We start from the raw sequence: 20680 nt of genomic DNA, 5'->3' as shown, positions 1-20680 counted from the left end.
ACACACGCACTCATATACACCTTGACTGTAAATCAGACTGACACACACCATGCCGACATGCTCCTGGGCAAACTTCAGTCACACACACACACACACACACACACACACACACACACACACACACACACACACACACACACACACACACACACACACACACACACACACACACACACACACACACACACACACACACACACACACACACACACACACACACACACACACACACACACACACACACACACACATTGAGACTGTGCCACAGAGAGTCTATCTGACTGAAGAGGGACAAACATACACCAGACAGAATGCTGAGTTGCGTTCATTTCGCTTCAACATTTGCTAAGTTGCGTGAAGCTTTGTGCTGACCGACACGTTTCCCCAAAACGATACGCACTGTTCTTCAACAGCCTTTGAGGTACATGTACTCCCGTTTGATAGGTGTGGCAAGGTGTGGCCTGATTAATATGGGTGTGACCATCTGTAATCACAAAACTTGTGCAGCACGCCATTTGCTAACTGCCCTCTGGGACACCATAATCACAACATTTTTCAATAGGTCATTCAGTACAATACAGTTTCCATTGAATTCAACATTGCACACCATTCTACCGTACTGAATGCAACCCTGAATCAATTCACCAACCCTGAATCAAGTTACATTTTTAGAGAGAGAGAGAGAGAGACTGTATATGACATATATTTCTGTGTGATGGTACATTTATGGATATATTTTTGATTGTGGCGTTTCACTGTTAACAGTTCCAGGAATGTGTGTGTGAAGATGAAGAGGAATCCCAGGACGTTAGGTGACATTAAACTCTGAGCAGCGATGCAGCTGTTGCATGCAAAATGCACAACAGTGTCTCAACCAATCAGGCTGGCTGTCAGACAGTCAGAAATACTTTTTTATAACAGTCAGAGGGAATAAAGTTGAGCTGGGCTGAAAGGAGCAGAATGGAACTAAAGGAGAGAGAGAGAGAGAGAGAGAGAGAGAGAGAGAGAGAGAGAGAGAGAGAGAGAGAGAGAGAGAGAGAGAGAGAGAGAGAGAGAGAGAGAGAGAGAGAGAGAGAGAGAGAGAGAGAGAGAGAGAGAGAGAGAGAGAGAGAGAGAGAGAGAGAGAGAGAGAGAGAGAGAGAGAGAGAGAGAGAGAGAGAGAGAGAGAGAGAGAGAGAGAGAGAGAGAGAGAGAGAGAGAGAGAGAGAGAGAGAGAGAGAGAGAGAGAGAGAGAGAGAGAGAGAGAGAGAGAGAGAGAGAGAGAGAGAGAGAGAGAGAGAGAGAGAGAGAGAGAGAGAGAGAGAGAGAGAGAGAGAGAGAGAGAGAGAGAGAGAGAGAGAGAGAGAGAGAGAGAGAGAGAGAGAGAGAGAGAGAGAGAGAGAGAGCAATAGAGAGAGAGAGAGGGCAATAGAGAGAGTGAGAGGGCAATAGAGAGAGTGAGAGGGCAATAGAGAGAGTGAGAGGGCAATAGAGAGAGTGAGAGGGCAATAGAGAGAGTGAGAGCGAGAGAGAGAGAGAGAGAGAGACACACACACAGAGAGAGAGAGAGCAAAAGAGGGCGAAAGAGGGGGAGACAGAGTTTGGTTATGTAGAGGATGAGATGGTGGTGAAGTGTAAATGAAGTGAGAGCCTGTTGGAAGTCATCACATATTCACTTAGATTGCGTCCCAAATGACACACTATTACCTATATAGTGGACCACTTTTGACCAGGGCCAATATGGCTCTGGTCAAAAGTAGTACACTATGTTGGAAATAGGGTCCATTTGGGATCCGATCTGATCTGGAGGAGCTGTTCGAATTAGGCCTGAAACGGAAGCAGTCACATTCAGATCGTTTCATGACATAGTTTGAAAAACAAATACTTTTCTTAGTCAACTCTTCTACCTCAAGTTCTGTTGAGAGGAGTAATGAGCAAGACTACCATGACATGAATCATAGTATGTTTCTCAAATTAAAGTGTGAAAAGGATGCTGGAGAGGAGAGTACATGCTTGTCTTTAGTATGCATATTTACACAGTGTACAAAACATTATGTTCTTTCCATGACATAGACTGACCAGGTGAATCCAGGTGAAAGCTATGATCCCTTATTGATGTCACTTGTTAAATCCACTTAAATCAGTGTAGATGAACAGGAGGAGACAGGTTAAAAAATTATTTCTAAGCCCTGAGACAATTGAGAATGAATGTGTGCCATTCAGAGTGTGAATGGACAAGACAGAATATTTAAGTGCCTTTGAACAGGGTATAGTAGTAGGTGCCAGACGCACCGGTTTATGTCAAGAACTGCAACACTGCTGGGTTTTTCACGCTCAACAGTTTCCTGTGTGTATCAAGAATGATCCACCACCCAAAGGACATCCAGCCAACTTCACGCAACTGTGGGAAGCATTGGAGTCAACATGGGCCAGCATCCCTGTGGAACGCATTTGACACCTTGTACAGTCTCAATGTATTCATTGAGATTGTGTAGAACAGCAGACACTAATTCATTACATTCCTGGAAAAACTTTATAATACTGTCAGAAGAGGACACACACACAGCGTGTCTGCTGTGCTATTCTAATAGTGTCTACATATAAATAATTGATTCCCTACTCCTGGCTTCTTCGATCACCCACACACACACACACACACATGCACCTGTGCACGCACACACACAAACACACACACACACAGCCCACGGCCCAAAAACAACAGCAGGATAATCGATTCCACTTTGTGTGCGATGATTCCCCCATACGGCGATTAGATTACAAGTCATTATACCACCCCATTCTTACTGATCTGCCTGCTCTATACCCCGGTGGGTCAAGACAAGTGCGCCCCACATGTGTGCAGTACAACAGAACAGTAAGTTACTACAGTGGTTATAGGCCTACATCTGTTTGCATTTATTTCATTTCAGAAATATATGGAGAGTTGAACACATTTTTCTCTTTAATATACTACATTCTTACCTAATGCTTAAATAATCACATGTATTTTATTCTCAATTAACACAGTGATGGCAAGTGCTTTTTATGTTTTTTTGTCTCTTGTTATTGACGCTGAGAGGGATAACCTATTCCTTTCATTAAAAAAACAAGTGGTAGACATGGATAGTACAAATGATTCATGTATACTTTAGAAGAGTCTAATCTATCTCAGAAGGTAGAACGAGACCTAGACAGTAGTACTTAATAAGGATCGGACCCTGTTTTTCAATTTTCGCCTAAAATGACATACCCAAATCTAATTGCTTATAGCTCAAGACCTGAAGCAAGGATATGCATATTCTTGATACCATTTGAAACGAAACACTTTGACGTTTGTGGAAATGTAAAATTAAAGTAGAAGAATACATAACACATTAGATCTGGTAAAAGAGAATAAAAAGAAAACAACATGCGTTTTTTTGTATTTTTTGTACCATCAGGGTTGAAATGCAAGAGAATGGACATAATGTATTATTCCAGCCCAGGCACAATTTAGATTTTGGCCACTAAATGGCAGAAGTGATGTGCAAAGTTTTAGACTGATCCAATGAACCATTGCATATCTGTTCAAAATGTTGTTTCAAGACTGCCCAAATGTGCCTAATTGGTTTATTAATACATTTTCAAGTTCATAATTGTGCACTCTCCTCAAACAATAGCATGGTATTCTTTCACTGTAATAACTATTGTAAATTGGACAGTGCAGTTAGATTAACAATAATTTAAGCTTTCTGCCCATATCAGATATGTCTATGTCCTAGGAATTATTTTAGTTACTTAAAACCTCATGCTAATCACATTAGCCTACGTTAGCTCAACCGTCCCGCAGAAGGGGGGGGGACCGATCCCGTAGAGCTTAATAATAATCATTATTTATTTCACAAACACTAATTGTACTAGTTAACTCCACATAGCTTGGACACATAGTACTGACACTCATTCTGGAGATTACACATACTGACTCAATACATTTGTTTTAATGGAATCACATATACAGTACCAGTCAAAAGTTTGGACATACCTACTCATTCAATGGTTTTCCTTATTTTTACAATTTTCTACATTCTAGAATAATAGTGAAGACATCAATAGACACCCTTTGACTTAATTATTGCTTTGCAGACTTTTGGCATTCTCTCAACCAGCTTAACCTCAAAGGCTTTTCCAAAAGTCTTGAAGGAGTTCCCACATATGCTGAGCCCTTGTTGGCTGCTTTTCCTTCACTCTGCGGTCCAACTCATCCCAAACCATCTCAATTGGGTTGAGGTCGAGTGATTGTGGAGGCCAGGTCGTCTGATGCACCACTCCTTCACTCTCCTTGGTCAAATATCCCTTACACAGCCTGGAGGTGCATTTTGGGTCATTGTCTTGTTGAAAAACAAGTAATATTTGCACTGAGAGCAAACTAGATGGGATGGCGTATCGCTGCAGAATGCTGTGGTAGCCATGCTGGTTAAGTGTGCCTTGAATTCTAAATAAATCACTGACAGTGTCACCAGCAAAGCACCCCCACACCATCACACCTCCTCCTCCATGCTTCATGGTGGGAACGACACATGGGGAGATCATCCGTTCAGCTACTCCGCGTCTCACAAAGACACAGCAGTTGGAAGCAAAAATCTAATTTAGACTCACCAGACCCCATCCAAATTTCCACCTGTCTAATGTCCATTGCTCATGTTTCTCGCCCAAGCAAGTCTCTTATTGGTGTCCTTTAGTAGTGTTGTTTTTGCTGCAGTTCAACCATGAAACCCTGATACACGCAGTCTCCTCTGAACAGTTGATGTTGAGATGTGTCTGTTACTTGAACTCTGTGAATGTAATAGGTCTGGGTGTAGCTGGTGCTGGAGAAGGTCATGTGGTCTGATGAGACAAAAATAGAGCATTTTGGTCTAAACTCCACGCGCCGTGTTTGGAGGAAGAAGAAGGATGAGTACAACCCCAAGAACACCATCCCAACCGCGAAGCATGGAGGTGGAAACATCATTCTTTGGGGATGCTTTTCTGCAAAGGGGACAGGACGACTGCACCGTATTGAGTGGAGGATGGATGGGGCCATGTATCGCGAGATCTTGGCCAACAACCTCCTTCCCTCAGTAAGAGCATTGAAGATGGGTCGTTGCTGGGTCTTCCAGCATGACAACGACCCAAAACACACAGCCAGCGGGAGGCCTTGTCCTTGGCCGAGGCACCGGATACACTGGACCGTGGAGGCGCACTGGAGGTCTCGAGAAAAAAGCCTGCACAACCCGTCCTGGCTGTATGGTGACTTTGGCCCTGCACCTGCGGGGCGCAGGCACAGGACGCACTGGGCTGTGCAGATGCACTGGAGACACATTGCGCAAAGCTGGCGAAGGATAACCCAGACCGAGGAGACGCACTGGAGACCAGATGCGCTGAGCCGGCATCATCCCTCCTGGCTCGATCCCCACTCTAGCCCGGCAGATGCGAGGAGCTGCGATTTTACGTACCGGGCTAAGCACATGTACTGGAGACACCGTGCGCTCCACCGCATAACATGGTGCCTGAACAGTACGACGCTCGCCACTGTAAGCACGGGGAGCTAGCTCAGGTCTCCTACCTGACTCCGCCAATCTCCCCGTGTGCCCCCCCCCAAAAAAAAATTCTGGGGCTGCCTCTCGTGCACTTCTCCTCGAGCCAACTCCCCATAGCATCGCCGCTCTGCTTTTGCTGCCTCCAGCTCCTTTTTCGGACGGCGATACTCTCCCGGCTGTGCCCATGGTCCTTTGCCGTCGAAAATTTCCTCCCAGGACCACGCTGCTTGGTCCTTTGTTGGTGGGTGATTCTGTAACGATTGTCGTCGGGAGAAGGAGAGGAGGACCAAAGTGCAGCGTGGTACGTATCCATAATACTTTTAATCAAGATGAATACACGAACAAAAACGACAAAACGACCAACAAACAGTTCTGACAGGTGCAACAAACACTAACCAGAAAATAATCACCCACAACTCAAAGTGGGAAAACAGGCTACCTAAATATGGTTCTCAATCAGAGACAACGATAGACAGCTGCCTCTGATTGAGAACCACACACGGCCAAACACAAAGAAATAGACAACATAGAACACCAGACATAGAATGCCCACCCAAACTCACCAAAATAGAGACATAAAAAGGATCTCTACGGTCAGGGCGTGACAGGGATGAATACTTTTGCAAGGCACTGTAGCTGTTCTTGACATAATATGGACTTGGTCTTTTACCAAATAGGGCTATATTCTGTATACCAACCCTACCTTGTCACAACACAACTGATTGGCTCAAACACATTTAAGGAGGAAAGAAATTCCAATTTTTTAGGGTGCATGACGGCCACACAAAGGGGATGCCGCCGTGAAATTCTAGGCATTATCATGTGCTTGTCAAATTGTGAATGAGTGACTGATGTAGTGTGTACGGCCTGCACATAAAACAAAGCAGAGCTTTCAAGCAACTTTTTTCAAATCATCATTAGAGTCGCATCATGCAGCCTTACAATGTAACAAAAATCTAAACATATAGACCAATTTTTGTAGAAAAACTAAAGTAACATTAATAACTCTAAATTAAGCATATAGGAGTACCTATTTCTTTGTTAACCGCTCAACACAGAATAGCCGCATGTGCACACTCCCTCAAATCATTTGGAGAAAATATAATTTCTATTTTATTCAGCCTTGCTCAATTCTATTCTTCATACTATCAAATAATGCAACGTAATTCTAAGCAAATCTTGTCTGTTATATGAACTAGTGTAGCCCACAGCCATTTGGCAAAGCCAGATCAGGACCTAACATAAGGACAATTCAGAGTATGCTATTCTGTTCTTCTGAAATGGACTACATTTTCTTCATATCATGCTTCTTTTTGACCTATCTAAAATAAATAATGAATTTATTGTGAAGGTGTAGGCAATATTACATGGATTTATTAGACTTTTTAAAATGTAGATGTTCCAAAGGTCTGCATTAGTGGCTTGCGTGTGGAAGCCAGGAGATGTTAAATGTGTTTATGTTAAGTAAAGGTCAATTACCGTGAGCCCTAATCATACCAAGAACTTGAATTCTCCAAAAGAGGCATACATTTTTAAAAAGCATTCGATTGGATGGAATGGGAATATTTAGTTTTGGTAGAGCCTTTATTTCCTGGATTGAGCTATTGTAAAAGCATCTATACAAAGAAATGGACAGATCTCTGCATCATTTAAGTTATCAAGAGAGACAATAAATGGATTCCCAGTCTAGTTATTTATTTTTTGTACTCACAGAACCCCTAGCATCAACAAAAAGAATGTATGGCTCAATCAGGGACGTAGAGATTGGTGGAGATCAACATGTGATGTCATTGTATGCAAATGTAGTTTTACTTTATTCATCCTAACCAGAAGATTCTCTGTCATTTAGTGTACTAATGTTGGACACATATGGTGCTGTGTCAGGATTCCAAGTGAATTGGGGAAAAAAATTAAATAATGCCCATTTCTAATTATGACTTCTGAAGTTTAGAAAGTACATAGTGGAAATGGACAATAAGTCAATAAGATTGAAAATCTTATTGACTTAAGTCAATAAGGTTGAAACCGAAATGAATGAAATTAAAAAGGAGAACACCGTTCTGAGGGAAGCCTTACCGGACATACAAACTAGATCAATGAGAGAGAATCTGGTACTTACAGGTATCCAGGAGAAAGAAGGGGAAGTTCCTGAATCTGTAGTTAGAGAGTTCCTCCTTACAGCGCTTCAGATCCCACGCGAAGTTATCGACAAAATCCAACTTGAACGTGTACACCGCTTCGGACAGAGAGGCCAAAGGTATGAACGCCCAATTTTTGCCAAATTTGCTTCATTTAAAGATAAAATAATGGTTAAAAGCCTGGGTAAAAGACTTGCTGGGACCAAAATTGGCATAAATGATCAGTTTCCGAAGGAAATTGCAGAACGGCGCAAAGTTCTGTATCCAATTTTCAAAGAAAATAGATTAAAAGCGAAACGAGTAGCTCTCGTTGTTGATAAACTATATATTGATAACCAGTTGTTCAGAGACACAAAGACTACTCCATGGTTATTTAAAAAATTACAAAGTTCTCATCGATGAGGAAAATAAACACAATTCTAGCCCGGTTATGGATTGTAACAATACAAAAAATATATAGCTTTTCTATATACAGTGGGGAGAACAAGTATTTGATACACTGCCGATTTTGCAGGTTTTCCTACTTACAAAGCATGTAGAGGTCTGTAATTTTTATCATAGGTACACTTCAACTGTGAGAGACGGAATCTAAAACAAAAATCCAGAAAATCACATTGTATGATTTTTAAATAATTAATTTGCATTTTATTGCATGACATAAGTATTTGATCACCTACCAACCAGTAAGAATTCCGGCTCTCACAGACCTGTTAGTTTTTCTTTAAGAAGCCCTCCTGTTCTCCACTCATTACCTGTATTAACTGCACCTGTTTGAACTCGTTACCTGTATAAAAGACACCTGTCCACACACTCAATCAAACAGATTCCAACCTCTCCACAATGGCCAAGACCAGAGAGCTGTGTAAGGACATCAGGGATAAAATTGTAGACCTGCACAAGGCTGGGATGGGCTACAGGACAATAGGCAAGCAGCTTGGTGAGAAGGAAACAACTGTTGGCGCAATTATTAGAAAATGGAAGAAGTTCAAGATGACGGTCAATCACCCTCGGTCTGGGGCTCCATGCAAGATTTCACCTCGTGGGGCATCAATGATCATGAGGAAGGTGAGGGATCAGCCCAGAACTACACGGCAGGACCTGGTCAATGACCTGAAGAGAGCTGGGACCACAGTCTCAAAGAAAACCATTAGTAACACACTACGCCGTCATGGATTAAAATCCTGCAGCGCACGCAAGGTCCCCCTGCTCAAGCCAGCGCATGTCCAGGCCCGTCTGAAGTTTGCCAATGACCATCTGGATGATCCAGAGGAGGAATGGGAGAAGGTCATGTGGTCTGATGAGACAAAAATAGAGCTTTTTGCTCTAAACTCCACTCGCCGTGTTTGGAGGAATAGAAGGATGAGTACAACCCCAAGAACAACATCCCAACCGTGAAGCATGGAGGTGGAAACATCATTCTTTGGGGATGCTTTTCTGCAAAGGGGACAGGACGACTGCACCGTATTGAAGGGAGGATGGATGGGGCCATGTATCGCGAGATCTTGACCAACAACCTCCTTCCCTCAATAAGAGCATTGAAGATGGGTCGTGGCTGGGTCTTCCAGCATGACAACGACCCGAAACACACAGCCAGGGCAACTAAGGAGTGGCTCCGTAAGAAGCATCTCAAGGTCCTGGAGTGGCCTAGCCAGTCTCCAGACCTGAACCCAATAGAAAATCATTGGAGGGGGCCGAAAGTCCGTATTGCCCAGCGACAGCCCCGAAACCTGAAGGATCTGGAGAAGATCTGTAGGGAGGAGTGGGCCAAAATCCCTGCTGCAGTGTGTGCAAACCTAGTCAAGAACTACAGGAAACGTATGATCTCTGTAATTGCAAACAAAGGTTTCTATACCAAATATTAAGTTCTGCTTTTCTGATGTATCAAATACTTATGTCATGCAATAAAATGCAAATTAATTACTTAAAAATCATACAATGTGATTTTCTGGATTTTTGTTTTAGATTCCGTCTCTCATAGTTGAAGTGTACCTATGATAAAAATTACAGACCTCTACATGCTTTGTAAGTAGGAAAACCTGCAAAATCGGCAGTGTATCAAATACTTGTTCTCCCCACTGTATCTTCACATATAACTAATTGAACACACAAGCACTAATTCAACAAAGTGAAGATAAAAACTAAGTAAACAGAAGGCACAGTATGTGTGGATGGTGTGGTGTGTGTTTATTTTAATTTTATTTGTTATGTTTGGAAAGTTGAGTGAGTGAGTAATGAAATGGTTGCATATCCCAGAGCCAATGTATTGCTGTGAGCCGGGGTATGAGAGGGCTTTCAATGTTGTTCAGATGATGGATATACTTTTATAATGAATTATATGTCTTATTTATTTATTGTTCTATCATGGTGGAACAGTTTTAAAATAAATGATACATTTGATTTATTATTGTCCTATCATGGGTAACGACATTTTTAAAATAAATTATATCTAATTATTTATTTATGATCCTATTTTAATGGTACGGTCTGTGAACCTATACCCTAGACACCCAGCTGAATGACCCAGATACTAAGGAGAAGTCCCTAACTGTTTTATGTGCCTGCTGTAAGCGGTCTGTATGCAGCCAAAATGAGGTCAGAGACCAAGAGCAGCACTGCCCTCTCAAGATTCTGAGCCTGCTTGGCAGGGTTGGTCCTGCAAAGCCAAAGCCCCCTAAAGGGAGAGCATACTACACAAGGAAATTCTCAAAGCTGCTAATGAGAACCTTGACGACCTTGTACCTAGCCGGTGGGGATTCCGGTGGGGTGCCCCCACCCAGGCAGTGGCAGTGCTGTCAACACTAGCTGCAGTAACCCATGGGGAGGGGGTCACACTCGGACATTCAGAGAGGGGGTATATTATTGTGACCCTAGTGGCACAAAATCAAAGTCGGACTGCATGGAGATGCTTGGGAATATGGTCAATACGGATGACCGTGTTGTGGGTGTTTCGGAGAAAAGGTGTACATTTGACCTCCATCATCTAGGATGTGACAATGGTAAATAAAATCTCTCAATTTTTGGCCATTTTTTGCGCGATCTTGCAGGCCTTCTCATGCAGCTGCAACTGCAAGTGCATTTGTAAATCAAGACCTATCTTGAGTTGGGCTCTGGGTTAGTGCAATTGTTGAGAAAGTGAGCTTATGGTTGTGTGGGGGTAAGGGTTGAGTGTGTGTGGGTGTATGTGTGTATCCCACAACTGTTGTGAAGGAGTAAAAGATAAGGTAAGGGACAATAGAGGATGATCCACAGCTATATATAATACAAATCGAGGTGAGGGCAATGGAAATGCATTTGGCAGTTAATCTACTTCAATTCGGTAAATGGCACTGTGTGCTCTTTTCAAAGGATGGATCCCAGTCGGTTATGGGCTATGGGATACAGGGGGTCGAGGGTGGTCTGCCGGGCATTGGGATGACAACCCAACTCGGGATGAGGAGGGCTTTTAGCGAGTGGAATAGTAGGGACCAATTGGAGGTTTACTTAGTAGAAATGTAAATATCATGGTACAGCTATATAGACACTCAATCATCATGTTACTTTTTAATGGTACGTTTACAAACATATATTTTGATAAAAATAATTGAAAGATGTGTCTCTAGGATATCATTATTACTGAAACAGGACCCAAGTGGTATATATAAAGATCCAGTCCATTTAAAAAATTGGAGACCTCTTACACTTCAGTGTTGTGATGCAAAAATCCTAGCAAAATGCTTGGCGCATAGAATTACAAAAGTATTGTCAGATATTATTCATCCTAATCAGACAGGTTTTTTACATGGACGATAGATTGGAGATAATATAAGACACGTACTGGAAACAATAGAACACTATGAAATATCGGGGACACCAGGCCTGGTTTTCATAGCTGATTTTGAAAAGGCTTTTGATAAAGTACGACTGGAGTTTATATATAAATGCCTAGAATATTTCAATTTTGGAGAATCTCTTATAAAATGGGTTAAAGTTATGTATAGTAACCCTAGGTGTAAAATAGTAAATAATGGCTACATCTTAGAAAGTTTTAAACTATCTAGAGGAGTAAAACAAGGTTGTTCACTATCGGCATATCTATGTATTATTGCCATCAAAATTTTAGCTGTTAAAATTAAATCAAACAATAATATTAAGGGATTAGAAATCCGTGGCTTAAAAACTAAGGTGTCATTGTACGCTGATGATTCATGTTTTCTTTTAAAACCACAATTAGAGTCTCTCCACGGCCTCTTAGAGGATCTAGATACTTTTGCTATCCTCTCTGGATTAAAACCAAATTATGATAAATGTACCATATTAGGTATTGGATCACTAAAAAATGCACATTTTACATTACCATGTAGTTTACCAATTAAATGGTCTGACGGAGATGTGGACATACTCAGTATACAAATCCCAAAAGAAAGAAATGATCTCACTCCAATACATTTTTATAGAAAGTTAGCAAAAATAGATAAGATCTTGCTACCATGGAAAGGAAAATACCTGTCTATTTGTGGAAAAATCACCCTGATTAACTCTTTAGTTATATCACAGTTTACCTATTTGCTTATGGTTTTGCCTACACCTAGTGACCTGCTTTTTAAATTATATGAACAAAAAATATTCAATTTTATTTGGAACGACAAGCCAGATAAAATTAAAAGGGCCTATTTATATAACGAATATGAATTCGTAGGGCAGAAATTATTAAATATTAAAGCATTAGACCTCTCACTAAAGGCATCAGTCATACAAAAGTTATACTTAAATCCAAACTGGTTCTCTAGTCAATTGATACGAATGTCTCATCCTATATTCAAGAAGGGCCTTTTCCCCTTTATTCAGATTACACCTGCTCACTTTCGGTTGTTTGAAAAGGAAATAATCTCCAAAATATCTTTATTTTTTAAACAAGCCTTAGAAAGTTGGTTGCAATTTCAGTTTAATCCACCTGAAAGGACGGAACAAATAGTACAACAAATATTGTGGTTAAATTCAAATATACTAATTGATAAAAAAACTTTATTTATCGAAGATTTTTTTTTAAAAGGTATAATTTTAGTGAATGATATCATAAATAGGACTGGTGGAGTTATGTCACACATGCTGCTAACACAGACATATGGAAATGTCTGCTCTACCCAAAATTACAACCAATTAATTGCAGCTTTACCACAAAAATTGAAGAGGCAAGTAGAAGGGGAAAAAAGTAAGGAACTTGTATGTCGGCCCTGTATTAAAGAACATAAATGGTTAAAGAAAAGTGTGATAAATAAAAACATATACCAATTTCATTAAGGACCAAAAAACTGACAGCTGTGCCATATAAATTGCAAAATAGTTGGGAAGAGATTTTCGATGTACCCATTCCATGGCACATGGTTTATGAATTGATACGCAAAACAACGCCGGATTCACAACTTCGAATTTTTCTATTTAAATTACTATACAAAATTCTTGCAACTAATAGAATGTTATATATATGGGGCATATCTTCCCAGCTCTGCAGATTCTGCTGTGAGGAGGCAGAGTCATTAGATCATTTATTTTGGAATTGTCCATATGTAGCTCGTTTTTGGTCACAGGTCCAGGAATGGCTGAAGAATTGCAACATTTGCCTAGAACTAACACTACAGATAGCAATACTGGGTGATTTGAAAAGCCATAGTCAATCAATCAATAATATAATAATTATTTTAGCAAAAATGTTTATTTTTAATTTACAATCTGTAGAAGCTATGAGAATAGGAAGGTTCAATTATTTTGTGAAGCATCACAGCATAGTTGAAAAATATATGGCAAATAGAAATCCGAAATGGATGATGTTGAGAGATAGATAGGAGGGGTTGAATAGAGCTGAAGGGTGGGACTAATAACAAGATAAACAATGTAAAGCATACGGGATCTGTAAAATGTATATAGGTTCGGAACTTTTGTGAAATAGCACAGTTACAAATAGAAATCAAACTGGATGGACATCAGAAATAGAGGAAGGACTAAGAACAAACAAGAGAGAACTATTGTAAAGTAGACTGTGTCTGTAAAATGTGTATAAGATGTATAAATTGAAGGTAAAAGCAGAAGTGTTTATTAGCTTACTCCAATTGGGGGATCGGTGGTAGGGTTTGCGGGGAATAATAATAAAGGTATATTCTTTAAAAAAGTATGTATGTCTATATAGGTATGTGTATGTATATATGTGTCACGTTCCTGACCTATTTCTGTTAGTTTATGTGTGTTAGTTGGTCAGGACGTGAGGTTGGGTGGGCATTCTATGTTTTCTGTTTCTGTGTTGGTTTTTGGGTTGCCTGGTATGGCTCTTAATTAGAGGCAGGTGTTTGGCGTTCCTCTAATTAAGAGTCATATTTAGGTAGGCGTTGTCACAGTGTTCGTTGTGGGTGATTGTCTTCCGTGTCTGTACACCACGCGGGACTGTTTACGGTTTGTTCGTTTTGTGTAGCCTATGTTTCCTATTCGTGCGTTCTTCTTGTTTTATGTAAGTTCGTCGTCTAGGTTTGTCTACACCGTTTATTGTTTTGTTAGTTTAGTCAAGTTCGTGTTTTCGTTAATAAAGTATGTCATTTCACTACGCTGCGCCTTGGTTCCCTCAATACTCCTCCTCTTCAGAGGAAGAGGAGGAGGACTGCCGTTACAGAATCACCCACCATACCAGAGCCAAGCAGCGGAGTCAACGGAGTAAGGGACAGGAAAAGAAGGAGCAATGGACATGGGACGATATATTGGACGGAAAGGGTTGCTACACTTGGGAGGAGATCCTGGCTGGTAGGGATCGCCTCCCATGGGAACAGCTGGAGGCACTGAGAAGAGCAGAGGCTACCGGAGAGAGGAACCGGAGCTATGAGGGAACGCGTCTGGCACGGAAGCCCAAAAAGCCCGTAAGTAATTCCCAAAAATTTCTTGGGGGGGGGCTAGAAGGTAGTGGGCCAAGGGCAGGTAGGAGACCTGCGCCCACTTCCCAGGCTTACCGTGGAGAGCGGGAGTACGGGCAGGCGCCGTGTTACGCAGTAGAGCGCACGGTGTCTCCTGTACGAGTGCATAGCCCAGTGCGGGTTATTCCACCTCCCCGCACTGGGAGGGCTAGATTGGGTATTGAGCCAGGTGTCATGAGGCCGGCTCAACGCGTCTGGTCTCCAGTGCGTCTCCTCGGGCCGGCATACATGGCACCTGCCTTACGCATGGTTTCCCCGGTTCGCCTACATAGCCCGGTGCGGGTTATTCCACCTCCCCGCACTGGTCGGGCAACCGGGAGTATTCAACCAGGTAAGGTTGGGCAGGCTCAATGCTCAAGAGTGCCAGTACGCCTCCACAGTCCGGTATTTCCGGCGCCACCTCCCCGCCCCAGCCTAGTACCTACAGTGCCTACACTACGCACTAGGCTACCAGTGCGTCTCCTGAGCCCTGTTCCTCCTCTACGCACTCTCCCTGTAGTGCGTGTATCCAGTTCGGTGCCTCCAGTTCCGGCACCACGCACTAAGCCTCCTGTGCGTCTCCAGAGCCCTGTACACACTGTTTCTTCTCCCCCTACTAATCCTGATGTGCTTGCCCTCAGCCCGGTGTCACCAGTGCCGGTACCACGCACCAGGTATAGAGTGGGCTTTGAGAGTCCAGTGTGCCCTGTCCCTGCTCCCCGCACTAGTAGGAAGGTGCTTATCCTTAGCCCGGTGCCTCCAGTTCCGGCACCACGCACCAGGTCTACAGTGCGCCGTATCCGGCCAGAGCCATCCGTCTCACCAGCGCCATCTGAGCCATCCGTCTCCCCAGCGCCGTCTGAGCCATCCGTCTGCAATGAGCCTGCAAAGCCGCCCGTCTGCCATGAGCCTGCTAAGCCGCCCGTCTGCCATGAGCCTACAGAGCCGTCTGCCAGACAGGAGCCGCTAGAGCCGCACGCCAGACAGGATCCGCTAGAGCCGCCCGCCAGACAGGATCTGCCAGAGCCGCCAACCAGACAGGATCTGCCAGAGCCGCCAACCAGACAGGATCTGCCAGAGCCGCCAACCAGACAGGATCTGCCAGAGCCGTCAAAGAGCCATGAGCGTCGAGAGCCGTCAGCCAGCCAGGAGCGTCGAGAGCCGTCAGCCTGCCATGAGCGTCGAGAGCCGTCAGCCTGCCATGAGCGTCGAGAGCCGTCAGCCTGCCATGAGCGTCGAGAGCCGTCAGCCTGCCATGAGCGTCGAGAGCCGTCAGCCTGCCATGAGCGTCGAGAGCCGTCAGCCTGCCATGAGCGTCGAGAGCCGTCAGCCAGCCATGAGCGTCGAGAGCCGTCAGCCAGCCATGAGCGTCGAGAGCCGTCAGCCAGCCATGAGCGTCGAGAGCCGTCAGCCAGCCATGAGCGTCGAGAGCCGTCAGCCAGCCATGAGCGTCGAGAGCCGTCAGCCAGCCATGAGCGTCGAGAGCCGTCAGCCTGCCATGAGCGTCCAGATTCGTCAGTCAGCCATGAGCTGCCCTTCAGCCAGAAAAGGCTATATACCCAGAACTGCCCCTCAGTCCAGAGCTGTCTCTCTGTCCGGAGCTGCCTTTCAGTCCGGAGTTGCCCCTCTATCATGATCTCCCTCTCTATCTTGATCTACCTCTTTATTCTTATCTATCCCTCTGTCTGGTGCTATCCCTCTGTCTTGATCAATCTCTCTGTCCCGGTGCTGTCCCTATATGTGATGTTACTAAGAAGATTTTGTGGGGGTAAAAGGAGGGTGGACATTCTTAGGGGGAGATGGAGGCTAGGATGGATTATGGTGGGGTGGGGACCTCGCCCGGAGCCTGAGCCACCACCGTGGTTAGATGCCCACCCAGACCCTCCCCTAGACTTTGTGCTGGTGCGCCCGGAGTTCGCACCTTATGGGGGGGGTTATGTCACGTTCCTGACCTATTTCTGTTAGTTTATGTGTGTTAGTTGGTCAGGACGTGAGGTTGGGTGGGCATTCTATGTTTTCTGTTTCTGTGTTGGTTTTTGGGTTGCCTGGTATGGCTCTTAATTAGAGGCAGGTGTTTGGCGTTCCTCTAATTAAGAGTCATATTTAGGTAGGCGTTGTCACAGTGTTCGTTGTGGGTGATTGTCTTCCGTGTCTGTGTCTGTACACCACGCGGGACTGTTTACGGTTTGTTCGTTTTGTGTAGCCTATGTTTCCTATTCGTGCGTTCTTCTTGTTTTATGTAAGTTCGTCGTCTAGGTTTGTCTACACCGTTTATTGTTTTGTTAGTTTAGTCAAGTTCGTGTTTTCGTTAATAAAGTATGTCATTTCACTACGCTGCGCCTTGGTTCCCTCAATACTCCTCCTCTTCAGAGGAAGAGGAGGAGGACTGCCGTTACAATATGTGTATATGTATGCATGCGTGTATGGATATATATATTTACCCTTACCTTGGATTGGAAATGATGCAGACAATTACATTGGAAGCTACATTCTTTCCGCAATATCAAGCTGATCCACCCCTAACAAAATAAAAAAATAAATGTATGGCTCAATCAGGGACGTAGAGATTGGTGGAGAAGAGATTGGTTTTTCCAGGCCCTGCCAGTTTCAATTACATCCAACTTTTAAAATAAAATAAATGGCCTGCTCTCCAATTTTATTTGTATTTTGACTGTTTTACACTTACCCTAGAAAGCTGGAGGTTTTGGCTATAAGCTTTCACAGTCTCACGTCAGAATTAGACGTTTATCCATGTTTCTCAAATGTCAACTTTCAAAGTTGTTCCAAACGTCATATTTCGAAGTGTTTAAGGTTACATTTAGGCACTAACAGAACTGTTAAGGTTAGGGTTAAGTTTAGGCATTAACTCTAAATTCTTAATTTTAGGAATGAACTCTTCATGGTTAAGGTAAGGGTTAGGATAGGCTTAAAACAATAATTTCAAAAACATCTTTCTATCGCTGGATTCGGACATGCAACCTTTGAAACTAGAGGCCGATGCTTACGCCCATCCACCAATCCCTGTCCACAACACCCTAGCAAAACCGAAACCTACTTGAAGGTAACAATGCTCACTGTTGCCCCTAGTGGCCGGTTTCCACATCATCTCCCGTTGTACTCAGACATGGATGGATGTCGAATACTGACTTTTATCACGGGTAACCTGGCTGACCTGCCTGGGTCTTGGACTACTTCATATGAAGATGTATTACTGGGCTGCACAACTGCATTCACAAAAAAATGGATAGCAGACTATCCTTGTGCATGGAGGGGTATCGAAGCCATAAATGTAATATCTTAAGATCTAAAAAATATTCACGACTTTGAATATCCAAGACCTATTTCTTTAAGTTCTTACAACTCAGAAATCTTATTCAATCCCTTCAACAGAATCTGGATGATTCTGGAAAAAAACTGCTACGCCAAAGAAGTTGATTGCCAAGTTATATCAAGGGTTGATTGAAACTCTACCTGATGGTTCAGAACCTAACATATCTAAAGGAAGAAATTGAGGAGAACCATTGGTTACAGATATGTAAACATTTTCATACCTGCTCCTAGAACCTAAGACATAAACTACTACAATTAAAAAATTATTCATAGGACTTACTACACACCTGCCAGAATACATGTAATACACCCAGAAATGTCACACCTGTGTTAGAGAATTACAAAGGAACCATATTACACACAGTACCAGTCAAAAGTTTGGACACACCTACTCATTCAAGGGTTTTTCTTTATTTTTACTATTTTCTACAATGTAGAATAACAGTGAAGACATCAACACTATGAAATAACACATTGAATCATGTAGTAACCAAAAAGTGTTAAATCACAATCTATTTTATATTTGAGATTCTTCAAAGTAGCCACCCTTTGCCATGATGACAGCTTTGCACACGATTGGCATTCTCTCAAACAGCTTGGAATGGATTTCAATTAACAGGTGTGCCTTCTGGAAAGTTCATTTGGGGAACTTCTTTCCTTCTTAATGCATTTGAGCCAATCAGGTGTGTTGTGACAAGGTAGGGGTGGTATAGAGAAGATATCCCTATTTGGTAAAAGACCAAGTCCATATTATGGCAACAATAGCTCAAATAAGTAAAGAGAATCTACAGTCCGTCATGACTTGAAGACATGAAGGTCAGTCGATGCGGAAAACTGCAGTCACAAAAACCATGATGAAACTAGCTCTCATGAGGACCTGCAGAGGATAAGTTCATTACCAGCCTCAGAAATTGCAGCCCAAATAAATAGACTTATTACATTCACAGAGTTCAAGTAACAAACACATTTCAACATCAACTGCTCAGAGGAGACTGCATGAATCAGGCCTTCGTGGTCGAATTGCTGCAAAGAAACCGCTACTAAATTACACCAATAAGAAGAAGGGACTTGCTTGGGCCAAGAAACACGAGGAATGGACATTAGACGGGAGGAAATCTGTCCTTTGATCTGATGAGTCAAAGTTAGGCATTTTTGATTCCAACCACTTTGTCTTTGTGAGACGCAGAGTAGGTGAACAGATGATCTCCGCATGTGTGGTTCCCACCGTGAAGCATGGAGGATGAGGTGTGATGGTGTGGGGGTGCTTTGCTGCTGACACTGTCAGCAATTTATTTAGAATTCAAGTGGGACTGTCGTTTGTTTTTCAACAGGACAATGACTCAACACACCTCCAGGCTGTGTAAGGGCTATTTGACCAAGGAGGAGAGTGATGCAGTGCTACATCAGATGACCTGGCCTCCACAATCACCCGACCTCAACCCAATTGAGATGGTTTGGGATAAGTTGGACTGCAGAGTGAAGGAAAAGCAGCCAACAAGTGCTCAGCATATGTGGGAACTCCTTCAAGACTGTTGGTAAACATTCCAGGTGAAGCTGGTTGAGAGAATGCCAAGAGTGTGCAACGTTTTCATCAAGGCAAAGGGTGGCTACTTTGAAGAATATCAAATATGAAATATAGTTTGATTTGTTAAACACTTTTTTGGTTACTACATTATTCCAAATGTATTCCACTATATTCCACTATTTCATAGTTTTGATGTCTTCACTATTATTCTACAATGTAGAAAATAGTCAAAATTAAGAAAAACCCTTGAATCAGTAGGTGTGTCCAAACTTTTGACTGGTACTGTATGCTGTGGTCCTGTGATAAACTAACATCATTTTGGGAAAATGTATGTGCTCTCATTTCATTGTATCTAGAAATGTATATCCATTCATCTCCACGAATATGTCTGCTGAGAAATGTAAATATTAGTGATCAATATCAGAGAAAGTCTGCCCAAAAATGTATATCCATCAATTGGAAATCCTCATATTCACCCTCAATAATAAACTGGGGGACTGAACTATCTAGCCACATACTGATAGATTTTGTATATTATAAAGTTAATGCAATCGCTGTGTTAGATTTTTTAAAATAACTTTACCATAACAAACAGCTTACGTTATAGCGAGACAGCGCCAGCAATAAGGGCGGAAAATAAGACTAAACGTTTTCCACAGAAATACAAAATAACATCATAAATGGTTCCTACTTTTGCTGAGCTTCCATCAGAATCTTGTACAAGGAGTCCTTGGTCCAGAATAATCGTTGTTTGGTTTTAGAATGTCCTCTTCTCCTGTCGAATTAGCAACCATAGCTAGCCATGTGGCGCAAACGTGCCCAACTTCACCTGATGCAAAGAAAATAAAATTCCAAAACTCGCAATAAACGTTCAATAAACTGATACAACTCGGTTGAAAAAAACGACTTTATGATGTTTTTATCACATCTATCAAATCAAATCAGAGCCGGAGATATCTACCGTGTATACCGAAAGCTTTTCAGAAGGCAATCTGGGGTTCCTTCTCGCGCCTTCGAAGACAATGACATTTCCAGACACGTCATTCCAAAAGCTCTTGTTCGACCTCAGATCAAGCTAGACACCCCATTCCACCTCCCACTGCCTGTTGACATCTAGTGGAAGGCGTATGAAGTGCATGTATATCCATAGATTTCAGGCAAATTAATAGGAAGGCCCTGGAACAGAGCCTCGATTTGAGATTTTTCAGTTCCTGACAGGAAGTTTGCTGCAAAATGAGTTCTGTT

General features: G+C 42.7%; 1 long non-coding RNA gene across 1 annotated transcript in view; it reads right to left on the bottom strand.

Annotated features, from left to right (window-relative positions):
• LOC139541406 (uncharacterized) overlaps positions 1–20441 on the bottom strand; it is a 96083-nt gene extending 75642 nt beyond the window's left edge. The window contains exon 1 of the long non-coding RNA XR_011668341.1: positions 20127–20441. This is a non-coding gene — a long non-coding RNA (uncharacterized lncRNA). The remainder of the gene's footprint in view (positions 1–20126) is intronic.
• Between the last annotated feature and the right edge of the window lie 239 nt (positions 20442–20680).

The sequence above is a fragment of the Salvelinus alpinus genome, chromosome 16 (assembly GCF_045679555.1).
Source record: "Salvelinus alpinus chromosome 16, SLU_Salpinus.1, whole genome shotgun sequence".
Taxonomy (NCBI): domain Eukaryota; kingdom Metazoa; phylum Chordata; class Actinopteri; order Salmoniformes; family Salmonidae; genus Salvelinus; species Salvelinus alpinus.
This window is presented reverse-complemented; position numbering and strand designations above follow the sequence as displayed.